Consider the following 16619-nt stretch of genomic DNA (forward strand, 5'->3'; position numbering starts at 1 on the left):
GGAAATACAGATTAGCAAATAAAGCAAGAGCTGCAAGGACTCTTCAGAGGACTTCAGGGAAATGCATTCCAACTTAGGCAAGAGTAGGCTAATATTTTTTAAATGCTTAGCCATAGTTTCGGTGGTTGTTGACTGAAAACAAAAAGACAAAATCAAGACACAGAACATGTTGAAAATGTTGGACTTTTCCAGACTATTTTGATACGTATTCTCTTCTTCCTTTATGTCCTGGGTTCAGCAGTAGCAGTCATTTTTCTCCTCCTTGGTAGCTGGTGCAGTGCAGTGTTTTGACTTTCAGCTCGGGAACAGAGCTGATAACAAGCGATGTTTTGGTTTGGCCAAGGACTTTGTGAGCCTCATGCTCTGCCAGGGAGGAGGGGAGCCAGGAGGAAGCAGAGACAGGACACCTGACCCAAACTGACCAAAGAGGATACCACAGCACGTCATGCCCAGGATGTAACTGGGAGTTAGCCGGAAGGGCTGGGAGACTGCAGGGTGAAAATGGTGCTGAGGTGTTGTATTCTCTTCCCTTGTTATTTCCTTTATCATTATTATCATTGGTGGTAGCAGCAGTGATCTGTGTTATACCTTAGTTACTAAACTGTTCTTATCTCAACCCGTGGGAGTTGCATTCTTTTCGATTCTCCTCTCTGTCCCTCCGAGAGCAGGGGGAGGGCAAGAAAGGGGGGGAAGTGAGCGAACGAATTACCTGACTGGGTTTAAACCACAACAGTTCTATATGGCATTAGACAAATGGAAGTTTTCTAAAAATATTAACCTAAAAGGAAATCGAATATTTTGTTTAGAATTCTACATATTTTTCCTTATTTTTTATTGGTGTTATACTCTTAATTTTAACCTTGTGAAGTTCTCCTACATCAGTATATTTTAATTTTGCCCATTTTATCTGTGACAGCTTTTCACTGAATTCCTACTCCGGAAAACTAGATCAAGGGAATAGCTTGGACTCTGCAGAAGAGAAAAACCCTTCCCGCTTTGATTATACTCCACCTCAAAACTGAACAGGAATTTCCCATTTTCTCATAGGCAGAGAAGAGAAGCTAATTTTGGCTAAGCACAAAACACAGAACTCTGAACCAGTGAGGAAGGGAAAAGCAGCGGTAAAAGCTCATGAATGAGTCAGAGAAAGAAACAGATATGCCAAAAAAGACGGTGACCTCAAGTACACATCCATGGGGCTGATACATTTTCATTTCTAATGCAGTCCACCAGTGCTTCATGGAGGTATTTTGCTGAATTACAAAGAAAACCTGCAAAACGAGTGGACATTTTTCTATAATGAAAGCTTACTCTTGCAAGCTGCTCTTTATATAACAGAAACCTGCTGTTTCGTGATGTACAGGACAGGTCAGCACTTGGTAATAATTATCATGTAATAGCTTGCAAAAAGGTGAGTGCTCTTAGCTCCAATTTTATATCACTGTGCTCCTGTAATACCATGGCCAGTAAATACAACCTAGTTGACTACGTTCCTATGACTCTGCTAGGATTCCATGCATGCAGTAAGGCAGACACTCAAGGTCCAGGTTACTTCTTTGGTCTTTGAAACCCAGGCAGGCTGGCAAAAGGTCAAATAGAAAAGCAATAGTTTTCAAGAAAGCAGTAGAAAAGGTAACAGATAAAGTTTTCATACGACGCAGGGTAAAGTCATCTACAAGCTAAAGAATCATAAGAGAAAAGGGAAAACAGAATGCCCTTATTTTGTAGAGGACAGCAGGAGAGACGAGATATTTCCCCTCCTTTTTCTCTCCAGGCCAGACCACTAAACTGTTCTGCTTAAAGGTCCTGGCAAATCTGTTCATCATATCAGAACTTCTCTCCAAAGAGTTTTTTCCTTCCTTCACTTCCCCTGTACAAAAGAGAAGTTTACAACCAGAGGTGGCTTTAGAGAGCTGCAACTGGTGAAGCACACTGCAAAATATCCTGCCGCGCCCAGCTATACCTAAATGCTTCAGCCACCCTCTCCACCATGCAGCCTGGGAGTGCTCACATATCTGTCCTGAAGTTACCAGATGTCTGTTAATGTGTTATCAAGTCACATACTGCATTTCACCAGACTGCTAATTCTTATTTCTTTCACTAAAAGACAACTGTGAAAGAAGCTGAATCTCAACTATTTATGAAGCCTGTGGCTGGTCCTGTCAGCTAGCTAAATACAAAAGTTGCAAATACATTATTCCCTCTTTTTCTGCTGAAAGAGCCCAAGAAATGCAACGGATTTAAGAACACATCTTCCTTCATGTTTTGTTATCTCTGGTGGCTATAATTTGCATAGTGAAAGGATCAAACCCAACTACTAATCAGATTGTAGTGCCTGATGTGCACTAAAACTACTGTAGACTGAAACAGTGTGAGAAACATAGCAAATCAAGATTGCTGCTTATGATGGCTTTTTATTTGATAATACATTCTGTACTATTCTCTCAGCTAGAAAAGCCGCACAGCAAAAACTAGGTGAACTAACATACAAGGCTGACTGAGACAAAACACTTGCCTATTAGTAGTAGACAGAGAAGCCATCCTCAGAGCTATAACCTGTAAGAAATAAGCCAAAGTAATTCTGAATGCAGGTCAAGATGCAGCATTTAAAAGTCTTCTGACTAAAAATAACAGTACCTGCTTCTGGTGAAAGAGAAACTGCTGTGCTATAGCAATAATGAAAATTTGCTTACAAATGTCTTTCCCTGACATATTACCAACATGGTCTTACAACCAACACACGAGACTGATGTACACAAGACCATTTCCTGATTATCCGTGTTCTCTGGGGCTCTGCTTTCCCCTCACTGCTCAAATTATAGCTGAGATTTTTAAGTCCTAGGGATAAAAGAGCATACAATCCATATGGATTATAAAATTGTGGTGCCTTTCAGTACTACAGGGTTAAGAGCTCCTTTCTTCTCTGAACAAGTCAATCTGGACCCCAGTAGATGGCTAACAAGTGTCATCCTCCCTTGATTTTCTAACTGAGGATTTTCAGTGGTATCCGTCAAACTGTTACTTGAGTTCTTGTTCTGTCAAACCCCATTTTTGCCCCTTACAATGTCATTGAGGGGGCTGAATATAGAATTCTACTTTTCTGTGGGTTGGGTTGTTTCCAGATTCCTGTGGCACATGTCTACTTATTTATTTAGCAAGTTTGATAGAGCAGGCCAGTAAGTAAGCAGTAAGAGTTCTAGAATCAATTGCCTATACATGCAATCCAGCTTCACAACAAAGTTTACAAATAAATATGGACAAAATATGATTTTCAGCTGCCCTTGAAAGGTATAAAGAAATAAACTGCAAAACAGGAATCTTGTGATTCCTGATCACACAATGATCTATCAGCCATATAGAGATGGTGATCAACAGGATATTTGTTTGGCAAATTATTGTACTGTTTACCCAGATCTCATGCACGTTCTCTTAAATACACCCACAACGTTAAGCAGCTGTAAATTTGTTTTTTTTTAAAGCTAACTTGGACTCCTAACTGGGAGAGGAAATTGTTTTTTTTTAAAAATTAGGCATTATTATCCCCTTAAATGTAGCCTATATTAGTAACCTCCACCACCCTTATTACTTGTACTGAGACCAATAAATTGCATTTTACTCACACACAGCAAGAAAGGTACTCAATCTTGATTACAGAGACATAAAGAGATGGAGAATTCATCAACTCCTTAGCTGTTTGTTCTAGTGGTTAATCAGCTGAACTGTTTAAAACTGTTAAAAATGTATTCTGTATTTCTTACTTTGAAGTCTTGGTCCTGTTATGTCTGTCTCCGCTCAAGATTAATGTCCACAGTCTTTTCCCAGTGAAGTTAAACACTGATCAGATAATTCAATTTTCTTTCTGATCAGGTAAACAGACTTGGCTCCATAAATCTCCTGCTCCTGAGTATTTTCTACACTCTCTTCTCTAAACCCTCAAAAACCTTCAAACGTTTTTTTAAAGGTAATTTGACACAAATCCTAACATTGTGCTCCAGTAAACAGAATGATACACACACACATATACCTTCCTGCTTTCTTCCCCTCAACATGTCCATGACTTCCACTGCACAACTTCCTGCTGTAACATCTCTGGAGTTCCCCGTCTGCTATGTATCCAAACTTTTTTTCAAAGTTACATACTCTTTGCTTTTAGAAACATGACTTTCCAGACTGTTCTTATAAACTATGTTGATGAATAGAATTTATAAAGTATTCCGTAGTATGGTATTTACTATCAGATCAATATTTGGCTTTTCTGCAAAAATAACTGTCTGCAATTGCCTTCATGTATCTCCTACATCATTAATAAAAAATGCATAACAGCATAAACAATGAGAACTGGTTCTTGCAGGATATGAGACACAGGACAAGTCGTTGAACACCTCCACGGATAATTTCCAGTTACCCCACTCTAGATCCATTAGACTGTGCTTTTTTGACAGGAAGCAGTGTCAGTACTTTTAACCAGATGCCCAGAATCATTGCACCAAACACCTTACTGGAATCTACTACTTTTGGAAAGTTACTTAACCCAAATCTGTTCCCCTTAAAAAGTTAAAAACATTTTCATATGACTCAATTTCCCACAAGTTTTTGAGTACATCACTGCATTTCTTTGTAAATACAAAACCATAGCAGCATCTTTTATTTCCAGTGAGTTGTTTATATTCTTCCTATCTAGTGGCAGCCCCTTCCTTTGTTGGGATGGCTTTTTTCCTGGAATACTTTCAAAACACTGTCATCAGCCTTGACAAAAACAGGCAAGGATTTTTCCTGACATCTACAAGTCTACATATCACAATTTTTGTCATATTGAACTACTTTTTAAAAAAAAATAATTGCTGCTTTTGCTTTCACTCATGGCTCGTAAAGGCTTTATACTACAGCTGACATCTTTTCTGATGACAGAATTATGAACTCTTGTCTGTTCATTAACAGCCTCCTAAAGGGCTCCCCATTGCTAACAACATTCATCTATGGTTTGCTCTGGGTTGTTTCTTACAGAAAACTACTTTTTTTTAAGTCCCCAAGCACAGCACTGTAAGACTTGTTATCTTCACGATCCTATAGGTGAACTTTCAGGGCTGGCAATACCAGGAGCTGATATCAAACCAGGAAGTCAATACACGTAAGCAGAATGAGGGCACCATCCTCTCAGTCCTCGCTACCTCACCAGACATGGGACATAAACTCCCTCATGAAGATGTTCTGCAGAAGACAACCCATAGGTGTCTGGCAGCTGCTCTAGTGAGAAAAGGAGACCTGAGCAGGGGCTGCCAGTGGGGCAGGGACCAACCCAACAGCTAGGCCAGTGGGGCAGACCCAGAATGGCCACCAAGGGTCCAAGTGACCAGACCATGGCAAAACACCCATGTCATGATTTGCTCCCTTAGCAAGAACAGTACAACAAACACAGGCTTTGGAGAGAAATACACATATTGGTTTTCAGGCCAAATACATGCCATTCCGCATGCTCATTTGCTGCGGAGTAATTCTGTGAACATACTGTTAAACATCTAGCCAGTCACCTTCATCTCCAAATAACACTAAGGCTACCTGAAAGCACTGCTTTGCTGCGACAGTTGCAATGTATGGGTCTGAGAGCTAATTTAAATGCGCAAGCTCCCCACGTATTTGGCAAAGACAAATTCCTTCAAGGAGCTTAGGGGATGCTTAATGTTTATGCATAAATTATAGTTTGCACATGCAGGCTGTCTATGACTAATTTTTCAAATGAGGCTCACTACACCTTCAGAATACGTGCCTATCTTGCAGCTGTTCAAGAGACAAGTCATCAAACAGCAAAACAATAGAGTAAAACCAGAACATAACGACATACACAGCCAGAGCTTCTTAATTAATTGACACAATTTCAAGGTTTGTTTCTGTCTGACTCTGTTAGCTCTTGCTTTAAGTCTTCTATATCTCAAGATCACTGCTGAAGAGGCAGAAGCAGAATTTTACAAAGAATCTGCTTGATGAGATTAACATGGTTATTACTGTATCAGCCCTTAATAATGGTGAAGTATTACAATGCTGGCATTTGCTCAATACAATTCTTTCATTCTTTTAAAAAATAAACCCTTTAACTACAGTACATCTGATTTCACATTTTGATGAGAAGAGTTTTATGGTATATTTTTCACTACAACTGAACAAAATGCTACATGGCTCTCCTTCTGTCTTCTAAGCCATCCATGGGACATTTCAAGGAAAATATTCCCTGAGAATCTATGCAGCCCTTTTGCCAAAGAAAGTGTTTTCCTGTTCAGCTGCCCAGTTTAGACTCAAACCTTGTAGTTGCAAGCATCAAATCCAAAGCAAAACCAAAAGCATTTGTAAGGCACAACATTACCCTTCAGTTAGAGCATCATGTTTGAAGTACATTGGCAACACAACTCCTCCATGCTTTTCTAGGTAGCATGAAACTGGTTCTTTCTACCTCAGACTTTCCTTGATGATGTTTTAGCCACCCTCTTGCAGAATACCAGTTAAGCACGTAAGAATCAATTTCTGTATTTCACTGGTAATTTTCCACTATTTTATCAGATACCATACAGATACCATACGTTTGTGTGATCAAATGTTAGTCACCACATAAAATAAAGATCAAAACCAATGATCAGTCACCCAACTACGTCTGTCAGGAGCTCACAAACACTTCAAAGTGGGTCAGACAGAGTGGTCAGAAGCAGGACCAGACAACAATGAAAATTAATCAAAACTCTCAATCTCTGCATTAGATTAGGCAAGAGTAGAGGTAGATAACAATTGGTTTTCCAGTACAGCAGCCTATTTAAATGGAGGGAGAAGTTTATTCAAGCAGAAGCTAATTCAAAAAATTCATTTCATCCATATATAAATGAAAAGTGAGCCTACAGTGAGGATCTGTCCTACTTCTTGCGAAACAGCGATGATAAATTTTAATGACGCAAGCTGTATATTTTAACATCTTTTTTCTGAGCAGCAGTAAGCATCACTATTCATTCAGCTGCTCACTTCCTAGCCTTGAAGACAGAGGAAGCTGACTCACCCTAGGTAGAAATCAAAGAACAGGCAGATGTCTGCAGGGTATACGCTGTTACTGCATTCATAAAGCAGACCTTTTTGTTTCCTTACAATGGTCTAAATAAAAAGGAACAAGAATCGTTTGCATTACATCTCTACCTTGGGAATGAAAGTTTCTCTTTTGCTTATTCATGGAATATGTATCTTGTGGAAATCTCCCAATTGCTCTTTAATGATTATATTCACTAGCTACTAAATATAGAGATATTTAAATGACAAACGTTTATCCCACTGGAAAATAAACAAGAAAAACAGAGTTTTGAAAACCAGTGTGGTAGGTTTAGGCATGAGGATGCAAGAAACTCCAGTTTAACCCACAGAAAGACTGGGATGGTAAACACCAGACTTTCAAGTGCCTTGTCACCTAAGCAAAGCCAATCCCAAGAGGATAGGCTCTAAAACTGTGTGTGTGTGTAATGCACAGAGAAAATCAGAATCTAAAAATGTGACAGAGAAAAATTAGAGCTGAAAGTGGAAGGGGTGGGAGGCATATAAGTACAAAATGCCCAGAAAAGGATGTTGCTTATGAATCTGTAGTCAGAGCCACCAGGTAAGAAGCTGTAAGAAGCCCCTTGTTTTGGCTTGGGGGTCTGCTGTAGGCAAAACAGTCTAGAGTCAGAGAATTCCGATTGAATTAGTTTATTGCAAACAAAACCAAACCTCCCATTGCTGGTTGCACGTTTGGAAAACAAACAAACTGTTCCAGTATGAGCTGTCCAGGGGCTACAGTCCGTCAGGGATGTAGGTATCGTCTTTTGATGTGCAAGTCCTCTACACTACGATAGGTTGTCTTCTACCTCCAGCAGCTGCCTGTTCCTTTCCAAACTCTGTTTGGGCAGGGGCACCATGGGCCTCAGATTAGGTATGGTTTTGGTGCTCAATGGGCAAGTTTATGTGCACAAAGCAGTTTTTTCCATGGTTGTTTTTATGCACCTCATGGTAGGCTGGAGGCAGCTTTGACTGACGTGTCAATTCGAAACACCCACCTCACAACTCACCACTGCAGCCCCCCACAACCCGCAGCTGCTAACATAACACAGGCTCCGTACAGAGCCATAGCTACCAGTGCTGCAGAAACAGGGTGTCAGACCTAGAATTTTCTGTGTTTTAACAAGAGATCCAGGGGTTAGACCATGCACTCCGCGGAGACCTGAGTTCAAAATAGTCATCTCCCAAAAAAGACTCCTCTCTCTTCCTATCCCTGAGGAAAAATGTTATCAGTTTGAGGTTGTTTTGAAAGTAGAGTCCTAGCAGCTTTTTTCAGGTGAAACTAATCCACTGCAAAATGAAATGATATAAAAATCACTGAAGTATATATTAGATACCCTGCCTCCACTGTGCTCTGGGTGAATTCCCTCATCCCCAGGCTCCTGCACAAGGGCTGCTGCACTCCCTCTTTCTCTCTCATGGGATGTACAATTCAGTAGAGATATTTGACAAATGTCCTTCAACACATGGAAAACCTGGTCCCGGTTTGTAATCTTGTGGGATTAAGTACAGAATAATAGCCTTACGTGCTGAGAGGTTTTATATGGATCTAATTCTTACTAATTCCACATTTTATTTCCGTTGCTTTGAAATCACAGTTTACACACTGATGCCAGCACATTTGTACGTGTGAATATGAATTAAATAGACAGTAAAAACAAATATCAGAGCTACAGCTGATGATTTTGGCAGCATTATATCTAATGGCAAATATGCCATGGATAATTATTTCTATGATTACTGCACTTTAATAACTTCCAAGCTTTTGAGAAATTTGGAAATGGTTTGTGACTTCTTTATCTAAAATCCTTTTTGACAATTTCCAGCATACATTATCAGTACGCTCAATGCCTCTATTTAATGTGATGAATTTTGAAACTCCACTTTTTAAACATGGGTTAATTCGTCTATCCATCAGAAAACAACCTATTGACAAGGACTGTGTTGTGGTTTAAAGAGATAAAATTAAAGGAAACCAGAAGTTAATTTTGAAGACACACCCTTTTCTGAGTATCTATAATAAACTGATAAAATTTTAGCATGTGGTTCCCAAGATCATAATTTATTTATCACTGAAACCTCAACAATACAGGTACATAATGCCCACTATGTAGCACACAGGAACCATAATTCCTGGAAAGGCAGGCAGAACTTAAAATTTAATTTTAGTGTAGCAGGATGCTTATTTTAACATTTGGCTCCTGTTCCAGTCTCCTTCATGAATTCTTTTTACTGCTTAAAAACTCTTTCTGCATGATATTAGAAAAGGTTACAGAATATGTCCTTCTTTTTTACACTAGCATCACTGTTCCCAGCATTTACTTTGAAGAAAATGGCAAAAGATAAGACTTCTGCACATTTTCAGTCACTTGTATGAAGAAATGTTATAAAATATATTTTTTTATTTTTATTAGCACACAGTTGTTGTTAATAAGACAGAGGAAGCCAATTTCCTTTTCATTCCTGATTTGGTAAAGCCTCCAAGACACACCCTAAAATGACAGCCTCATATCTGTATTCAGCAGCACTTGCATTGCCACATCCAGCACAGCTTAGCAACGTGCAAATGCTAAATCCTGCCAAGAATTCACAGAACGTGTGCTAAAAATGGTCGTGTTCTGGTGAATCAATGTCTTCTTACAGAAAAGTGGCCTACATATTCAGTTTGGGTCATTGCAGAAGTTGCTTGTTTGCAGTTTACAATCTCAGTATTAAAAAAAATACCTTTTTTCCATGGGGTGTGACTGGAAGGGGGTGTTATTCTCCAAATGCTGCATTCTGAGGATCCACCTAAATGAGAACCACTGAGAGGTGAAGCAGAAGGAACCTTTCAGAAGACAGAACAGAGCATGCAAGGAGACAGCACAAAGAAGCAGGATATTACACTCCTGCAGTGCAACTGACTTCTGCAGAAAAGACTGTCAACCAAGCGTGAGGGTGACAGGAAGATTCCCTAGAGACCTAAAAGGGACCTGCTGAGGTTGTTTCAATGCTGGAAGCCACCGGAAGCTGTTGAACTAAAAGGGCTTTGTAGAAGAAGGCTCGAGGAAATTGCCCTGCAAGGACTCAACAAAAAGATGTATTTTCAAGTCTTGGTATTTTCCTCTGTTTCAGCAGCAATTCTGAGTTTTCCTTGGTTGAAGAGTTAACTTTTCTAAATAAGTTAACTGTGCTGTAAACAAATCCCAATTGTTTTGAGACTGGAAGCTATTCCACCCAAGGATCAATATGAGTCATGTTACGTCATACTGAGTGTTTGAATAGTCATACTGAAAGTCTGAATAACCTCTCTCAGTGACCCATCAAGGTTAAGCCTTTGCCTATTCCTGTACGAATTGCAGCCTGTGCAATGAGCAAATTCTATAAATTGTTTGGGGCAAAAGGTTATTCCATATTTGGGTGAGTCAAGATAGAAATTTTCAGGCAAGAGCTAATCCCTTAGTTCATAAAAACTTCCAAAGACTATCATTGCACATACACAAGGCAATTCTTATTTAATGCTTGACAGGTAAAGGTCTGCATCTTATCTGTCTGGTGTGCTATCAGTTCTGCTGTTCTCCTGTATCTTTTTCCTTGTGTAGTCTCCAAAGAAGCCTGGCGCTTTGGTCTGAGAGGGTATGCTGAAGTACTGACAGATATTTCAGTGCAGCTGGTCCATTTTTGGCAAATCTACAGCTCTTCCAGCAGTGCAAGATTCACTGGGTTCAGGACAGTAATAGCCACCCAAACCAGTCATTTTGTGTCTTCCAGCACAACTTCTTCCAAGTTTGTTTTTCTTTCTACACTAAGGGGAAGGTGACGTTTTGATAACCTCCTCTGCTGGTTTCAGCTAACTTTCCTCATCTATAGATTCACCTCTGCATTCTTCAGAAGCTTGTTTCTGGTGTCTAGGAGCAGCACACCAAAAGGATGACTCCCCAAATGTAGTTTTTCCATTAAAGTGGTACAGTAATCTAACAGCATATGTATGGTATTTTCATACTTACAGTGCAGAAGGGAGTAAACAGAAAGGAACAAAATGTGGTCCAGGAGGAACTGGAAGATGAACAATAAATCATGTTTCTTCAATGTGACAGAAAGGGAAATGTCTGTTCCTGCTGTCCAGATTTCAAATTTGATGGTTTTCCTTTTTTTTTGGTTTTGTGTTTTTTTTTCTTTTTTAAATGGTCAACAAGAAAGCGTGGGGCTGCACCAAAAGCTGAGGCCCAAGCTACACTGAAAGATGTAGCCATAAACATAGTTCTTATTTTCAAACACTAGACAAAAAACATTTTTATGAAGAAGCAAAGAAAATGCCTGCTGTCAATTTTACAGTAACAATTCATCCTACCCTAAACATCAATGTTATTTCATAAACAAATATATCTGGCTACAGTAACGTGAGAAAAAAAACAGCCAGTCTGCACTTTATGAATTCCAGAACACTACTCTTTCAGTATTATTTTCACCTTCTAGATATGTACATAAATTATCATCTTTATACTTGCATACTCAGGGGTTATTTTATATATGAATACAGATCTAAAAATAGCTTACATAGCAAATCAAATTTATTTACAGATTTACTTTGATAGCATAAAGCTTACTGTAAAAACTGACGGATCTCCATGCTGTGGTGTACTGTGAAAACTGAAGCACTTCTGTGAATAACACTATGCAAATTGGTGGAACATGCTTCAACAAGAAATTATTGTTTCTAGGACTCATACATGTTTTATGTACAAGCAATTTATGATAAGCAACTTTCACTCAAATCTTTAATTTGAATGCAGACAGCTATTCGAAAATAATCTGAGCATAAAGGAAAATTAAAGGGACATCAGAGGAACTTTTTTTTTTAACACATCTTTAAAATATTTCTCATAAGGGCAAATAATCAAATTAAAAATATTTGATCATGCAAAGACATTTGTCCTGTCCCATGGCTGCTTACTTCCTTCAAGACCCTTTTGGGAGGGTTCTTGTCTTCCAGAAGTATGCGTAGCCCATATCGAATGGATCTTTCTTACCCACAGGATCACTAAAACTGTCTGAGAATTCTTAGTTTTTTCTCTACAGTAGCTGTCTCGACTTTTCTTCCTAACCTCACCCTCACCCAAATGTGCAGGGATTTTATATTCTACTAATATACCCAAAACAGACGCCGCACTTCTAAGTCAGTAGAGCTTTGATCTCCCCTGGAGCTCTGCCACTACTGGCATCGCAGTTGCCTCCCTTCTGTGCTTCAGGATCAGCACAACTCTTGGTGAGAGACTGCATAAGAGGTAGCAGCAGCATTTCAGCTGTTTTGTTCCCGAGTTTCTTTAGATGTCTCTGCTGAATACACAGATGCAAGGGTTTATTGCCACTTATTTTATTTAGTCTATCTATTCCTTGACCTCTCATCCTAACGCTTCACCTTGACATAAATTTTGTAGTGAGTTTTCCATAAACACGAGAAACTCCTTTCTTCCACAATGGATGCAGAAGCATAAAAATATTACTTGGACTAGATTTATTACAGGGAATCACATGGCATAGCTCCTGAATATGAACTTACTCTGGAAAAGACAAAAAAGTTCATTTTTGTACAATCAAAAAAAACTTCAGATGCTCTTGCAGTTATATAAAATTACTTTTACCTATTTGCAATCATGATAACAAGGTATTGAACACTAAGAATGGATTAAATCTAATGCCTTTTTAGTCCTTTCTGCCCTCAAGTCCCCCCCTCCTTTCTTTTTTTTCACTTGCAAGCAAGAACGATCCACAACCAACTATTATTCATGCTTTCGGTGGTGGAGGGGAAGTCACTTTTTTACAACTGATTTTTAACATTTTAATATACTTCCAAGTAAGCAAAGTAGGCAAACTACACAACACAAAAGAGTCATTTAAAACTTTTACTATTTCTTTTTATATGCAATTACATTCTGTATCAACAGGAGCATGAATTCACCCAACACGACTTGCAAGAGTGGGTAACTTAAGTGTGTTAAAGCATAACTAAAGATACCTTTCTCAGTAAGTGGCCAACTTTATTCTCTATGTTATTTATAAGATTAAGTACTATATACCAGCTTACAATTTTAAAGGGCACAAATATTTCAGAATGCCTTAAAACTGTATTTTTCAAACTTCTTAAAGCTGAGACTAGCATCATGAAATTAAAATGAAATCAAAACACAACAACACCCTACTATGCCATCTTCTCATTCTGCTGTAATTCATTACAATACTCAATTTTATATATATGCATGTATAAAAAAATCATTTCAAAAATAGTGTGTTCAACAATGGATGCTACGTAACTTTCAGATATAGTTACCCTACATCATGTCTAGTCCCTTTGAAAAAAGCAGTTAAGCCACCAGTACAGCTCCACAGCTAAAAAGCTAAAAACTTCCTTTTCTGAATAAAACTTACAAGCGTATTCTCCTGCATATGTGTTGCCCTGCATAGAAGTATCAGACACAAGACAGATAGGAACTTGTGGCAATAAGGACAGAATGGTAATCATGCACTAGTTATAATTACCACAAAGTGATGGGTATGGTGTGGCTACAGCAGCCCTTGCAGTGCTTTTTGCTAATTTGCTCAACAGCCCATCTTTCACTGAGGGGTAAACAGCCCTGCATCTGTGTTAACACAGGCAGTGACTCAGAAGTAGCTGTCAGCGCACTCACCCTGCAGTTGATGCCAGAAGGTTTCCAACTCCAAATCTACCTCACAAAATAAAAAACTCTTGTCAGAGCAATTTATTTTATTTGTTTTAAATATGTGGGCTTTTTCAGACTAAGAAACTGATTCATTCAGTAAGGCTAGGCTAAGCGTCTGACCAATTCAAGCACACATTTCCATGGAATGAAAACCTTGCATCATATCAGTAATTTTATTTTCTTTCTACTTCTTAAAAATGTGCCTTATTACCTACCCATATTAATAGCTTGAAATTCCTGCATATTTTAAGATAAGCCAATGTACTGGAGAACTGCTAGTGACTGCATTTCAGAAATAATAAAGTTGACTTGTCAAATAATGTTAGATTTTTCAGTCATGTTACCCACTGTTTCTTCCTCTCAGTGAAAATGTGTCTCATTGCAGGTGAATGACTAGTTGCTATGATATTTTTAGGAAAAGAGTTTAATTTATGAAGGTTTCAGATATTACAACTGGAAAGGGAGGAAAGCAGTGAGTCACTTAAAAGACAACAGTGGTATGTAAAGGCTATGCTTATGCTCAAGAAGAGACAGAAGAGTTTTGGCAATGGTCCTCATTTTCAGTAGCAATGCAGCTAACTGTAAAAAATGTGATATACTAGACAAAAACAGTTATTGAACCATATGCTGATCTTGTATCAGATTTTTCATGTGTATCAGAGAAACTTGCTTGAAAATGACTATTCCATGGCAGATCTCTTGATGAATTCAGCTCCCAGAAGAGGAAGTGGAAGAACCACCTTTGACGTAGGGTTATGAGGACAAAGAGGCCACATAAAGCTGACACAAGGAGGCCACAGAAGTTATTAGCAGTAGCTAGTTGGGAGAACTCTAGTCAAGTACTTTCATGGACTAAATGGCTGGCCCTTCTTATACATAGTAGAGGTACCCAGACTATACCAGCAACAGCCTTTCCAGATCTGAAACCACTGCCTAAGTAAGGTGGTTCTGAAGTCTGCTGTGTGTGTGCATTACGACTTTTTCCACTTTGCTCCTGTACCATAGCTGTTTATTATGATTTAAAGAGTTTTCTGAAACTCATTATAACCATTTTCAATGACAATTTCATGTGCTAACATGCTTTTAAATCTGAGCAATACCACTGAACTTGATCAATTCCTGGTCAACTCCAAGCTTTCTGAAACCAGGTTTGACTAGAATGTGATTCTAGATCTGAACGCTAGATCTAAACACTAGATCTGTCATGATCAGAGTCATCTTCAGGGCATCTGGTGATACCTGGAGTGGATGAAAATCCTTTGGTGTATGCCATTTCTTGGTTTTAACAGTGATACCAGTGAAGCCAGTGGAAAGGATTATATTTTGATGTGATTTGGGGGGGGTAAAAGGATATTGAATCTCTTTTGGAAACTTTCCAACTACTTCTAGTCGTGGTCACTCCTTCAGTTTCTCCATGTCTTACATGTTCACCCAGTCTCTCATGGCTCTCCACAGTCCACAGTTTAATTGTCTAGTTGTTCTGCCTCATTGCTTACGTAAGATCCCAAAAGGGTTGAAGTCCTTATCAATTTCCATAACATTGCATCTTTTTATCTTGCCACTGAGACTCTGATCACTTAGTTTACTCCCACTAGTATGAAAAACTATAGCATGCTTTTTTCTGAAAACCACTGTAAATCATTACTATGAGTAACATCTGCTTATCCCATGGCTTCTACATTTTTATCATAATCTATAAAAATCATTTTCTTCCTCAAAATGGATGGCTATTTTCCTACACATATTCACAACATACACTTTTTATTTTTACCAAAGTTTCAACAAGCATCAAGCTGTCTTCACTCCTTTTTTATATATGCCCCTGATAGTGTATCATAAACTTTGCAGACCTTATAACTACCTGCATTTTACAGTATCCCAAAGACACACTGCTCTACTCAGCTGTCAGCAGAGCTTCCTGAGATTCACCTATTGCATCCATGTTTGCATTCCAGACATAGTACACTATAGCACTGCCACTGCCTTTTCTTTCAGGTTCGTCTTCATTCATACTGTTCACACTGCCAACCAATCCACCTTCAGCCAGTCATATGTTTAAAATGCTAATGTATGCTATGTTATGCAGCAATGTACTTATGCCTTTCAAAGGCTGGATAATAATTTTAACTGAATGAAAAAATTTAGGAAGAAACTGGTACAATGATTTATGTAAGTTATAGTACATCTATTTATAGCATTACACAGCCTTTTAACGATAGTCTGTTGGCATAACTGAGAATCCTTGCACAGAGCTTCAACAAACCTACTAACAATAATATTTAATTGCATTTTATATGCAAAAAATAATGGGTCTTCAGCTAATAGCAACATGTTATTCATGTGCTACTGATTCTAAATTGGGTTGCTATATATTGTTTGTTCCTCTAACTCATTGAAGATGCATACATTAATTTACAAGAGCTCTAGAAAATGCATGTGGGGAAGAAAATTACCTCTATACTTTAAACAAAATGAGGAAAATGGAGAGAAAGTTTATCCCAGAACACCCACAAGATAAGCAATCAATTCTCATTAGAAATGTTAATAGAACAACAAAAGAATACATATAAAAGAAATATTTAACATAAAAAAAGGTATAAAAAGTAAACCAAAAGACTGGATTTGTTTAAATTATCTTGTTAGAGCAATACAAAACCCCAGAACTCCTTGGATGGTTTGGCAGAGCATTTGCATACCACAATAACAGTCCCAGGGAGACTAAGGCTTCCATCTTCTATATTTATACCTACTATAACAAGCTGAACATACTTTTTACCCTATGGTACCAGAAAATAAATGTTCACTCTTAACATATGGCGACCATGCAAGAATGCTTTTTAAAATAACCTGTAAGAATGTCTTAAA

The 16619-nt window shown here is 38.4% G+C and overlaps 2 protein-coding genes across 3 annotated transcripts in view; one reads left to right on the top strand and one right to left on the bottom strand.

Moving 5' to 3' along the window:
* Positions 1-16619, top strand: part of SEMA5A (semaphorin 5A) — an 844194-nt gene that overhangs the window by 720416 nt on the left and 107159 nt on the right. The window lies entirely within an intron of this gene.
* Positions 1-16619, bottom strand: part of ADCY2 (adenylate cyclase 2) — a 217372-nt gene that overhangs the window by 79917 nt on the left and 120836 nt on the right. The window lies entirely within an intron of this gene.

Source organism: Pezoporus occidentalis, unplaced genomic scaffold (assembly GCF_034315485.1).
Source record: "Pezoporus occidentalis ecotype Australia unplaced genomic scaffold, CSIRO_AGI_Poc_V1 ctg15, whole genome shotgun sequence".
Classification (NCBI taxonomy): Eukaryota; Metazoa; Chordata; class Aves; order Psittaciformes; family Psittacidae; genus Pezoporus; species Pezoporus occidentalis.